The 3,100-nt window shown below is 37.6% G+C and overlaps 1 protein-coding gene across 1 annotated transcript in view; it reads left to right on the top strand.

The window, feature by feature from the left end:
* The first annotated feature begins 680 nt into the window (after positions 1 to 680).
* Positions 681 to 3,100, top strand: part of LOC131706745 (paired box protein Pax-8-like) — a 15,746-nt gene continuing 13,326 nt past the window's right edge. Inside the window, exon 1 of the mRNA XM_059008430.1 lies at positions 681 to 869. The gene's annotated coding sequence lies outside the window, so the exon portion shown is untranslated. The remainder of the gene's footprint in view (positions 870 to 3,100) is intronic.

The raw sequence follows: 3,100 nt of genomic DNA on the forward strand, positions 1-3,100 counted from the left end.
TACCCTTGAGCAAGGTACTTTACCTAGATTGCTCCAGTAAAAACCCAACTGTATAAATGGGGAATTGTATGTAAAAATAATGTGATATCTTGTAACAATTGTAAGTCGCCCTGGATAAGGGCGTCTGCTACGAAATCAATAATAATAATCGCTAGAATCATACTGCACTCGAGTCTGCTTATATTTAGTTGTCTATGTCGCTTATTGAATTGAAAACTAACAGCACTAGACATGTTAGTGTTTGTAATAACCCATCAATTTGCTTCGCGACAGCTGTATTAATAGCAAGGGCAGATCATTCTGCAGAAGGCAAAAATGAAAGACTCTCAGTCCGGACTGGGTTTTATCGCGTCGGTCAGCGAGCCCGTGAATGAAGGACCAAACCAAACCACCAAACCACCAAACCACACACACACAACTATCTTTGATGTATTATTTCCGCAAATAACCTTTAATTACGCATCGGATAAGACAAGCTTCAATTTCTTTACTTCCCGAGGCTACTGAGCCGTGGGTTTTTTAAAAGAACACCCTCTTTCAACCTCCCCCCCCCCCCCCCCTCCAAAATCTCTTAGCCAATCAGATCCGTGCTACATCCCTTCTGCCAATCTGAGACTCGGTCAATGAGATAAAACCGACTCGAAATGAGACTCTGATTACAAACTTCCTAAAGAGCCTTGTGAGTGAACCGAGGCCCGTTATATCCTCCATTGAAAATAATCGACTATATCTATATAAACAGGCTACACCTCTATACCACGCTTAGTTATAGTGACCATCATTATACGGAGCGTAGTGGATTTCTTTAAAAAAAAATACAAGGAATACAGCTGGGATTTTTTATTCTTTTTTTTCAACAGACTGAGCAGGTAAACCTGGTTTTATTTCCTCTGTAATGCGGTATAATGTTGTGTTTTGTCGGTGTGCACCCTGGGAGAGGGAGAGGGTGCGCACAGCGATTGCACGTCCGTGACATCTGTCTGTACACCCGTGGTTTGCAACCCGCGTCTCCTTGTGTGTGTGTGTGTGTGTGTGTGTGTGTGTGTGTAGCATTGACAGGCTGTGTCCGAATATGCCTTTCTATGACAAAACTGAGACCGTCCGGGCGCACACAGAAAATGCTACCGTAGATCGTACACACCCGGGTCTGTATCATCAGCGTGTTTGCAAAGACTTACTCTAAAGAGATTAGCAACGGTGACGATTGTGGAAATAACACACGAGCACGCACGAGCCAATGCTGACCCTATAGAGTTTCTCTCCACGCTCGATTTAATGTCGGTAAGGTAAAAAGTATAATCGATACTACAAATGCAAATAGTCTATTTTAATAAGTATGTAATATATCGGCTATGTTGTGAAAAAAATAAACAGCGGGGTATATGAGAGTCTGCAGGTAACGCATCAATACGAGGGTTCAGATTTAATAGAAACTGAAGCTTGATGAAACGGGGTCCTGTCCTTTTAAACGCGGGGGCTCATCGGAGCGGGTGTGCGTGGCTCTGTGGAGTGAGAGAGACACCCGCTTATAGACAGGGGATCGCCCCCCAGCACCGAGCAGCACACACGAAGCGACACCGAGGAGGAGAGCGGGGGCTCACGGCGCTGGACGAGGGAAACGCTGGCTGGCTTGGCGTGTTTCTTTTGGTATTTAATGTTCAGTACAGGGAGACTTATGTATTTAATATTTCATATCCTGAAATTTCACAACCCCGCAATTAATATCGCTTCGCTACATAAAGCACAGTGTTACAGTTTGCTAACAAATCAATTCGTACATATATTTAGAGATATTCTTTCAAAGTATAGACAGAAAACATATGAGTAATGCAAACAAGTGGAGATTTTATATATAAAATATATGCAATGCTATATTTTAATATACAAGAGAATACATAAAGTGAAAACAAAAGTCATTCATTATTATACGGTCGAATTTAAAAACAATTAGAAATGTTTTAATAATTGTGGTGTCTTTGTATGCTATGAATGTTTGCTTATATATATATATATATATATATATATATATATATATATATATATATATATATATATATATATATATATATATATATATATATATATTCTAGTTTTAAATAAATAACCTTTGAACATCTTCTACGGGCTATAATAATACATATTTAATACTAATTACAAACACGATCAAACATCAAACCTGTACTGCAAATGCTATCATTTGCAATATATATATTTTTAAGTGAAGTCATTTTGAAATATTTGTGTGCAGGCTGCTACGTTCTCGTTCAGCTGAGTTCAAATACACAAAAATCAGCTGTAGGCGATATATGGGATGGGGGGAAAAATAAATCAAAATAACCCAAAACTCCAAATAATTTGCTGCGATTCTCATTGGCCGGCGAATCTCCACGCTGCATGGTCTCCGGGCGCGTCCCCGCGGTGCGCGCTCTGTGCGGATCCATCGATTTTGTGTCCCGTGCGGCTGGCTTTATAAAGCGGGATCACATACGGGTTTGTATTTTCTTATTATCGATTAGAGGTTAGCAAAGTGGAAAACTCGACCTCCCAGACTGAATCTTCAAAAGAATAATACAAAGTAAGCTGACTCCACAATAATATCGCCTGTCCGAATACAGGTCTACAACTAAACCAGAACAGAAGAGGCGCGCTATTGAGAACTCTCCAAACGTGTTGTATTTACAATGTTGTTAATAATAATAATAATAATAATAATAATAATAATAATAATAATAATAATAATAATACGATCAGATGAAAATCTGTCCGTGCATACACTCTATTAACGCAGTTTAATGGACGGGTCATAGCTGTTTATTTAAATACTTACTGTACTGAGCATACGAGACGACTGAAATATAATAATAATTGCCTTGAATAAAACTCTAATAGATACAGAATATACATTCCCAACTAAGTAGCAAATTAAAGAAACAATTCTCATGCAGGCGATGTGTTATTATTATTATTATTATTATTATTATTATTATTATTATTATTATTATTATTATTATTATTATTATTATTATTATTTAATTGCAATAGTAAAAACAATGTTAAAATTGCATAATGTTCCGTCACTTTTAATCAAAATTAAAATTAG

Source organism: Acipenser ruthenus, chromosome 37, assembly GCF_902713425.1.
Source record: "Acipenser ruthenus chromosome 37, fAciRut3.2 maternal haplotype, whole genome shotgun sequence".
Taxonomy (NCBI): domain Eukaryota; kingdom Metazoa; phylum Chordata; class Actinopteri; order Acipenseriformes; family Acipenseridae; genus Acipenser; species Acipenser ruthenus.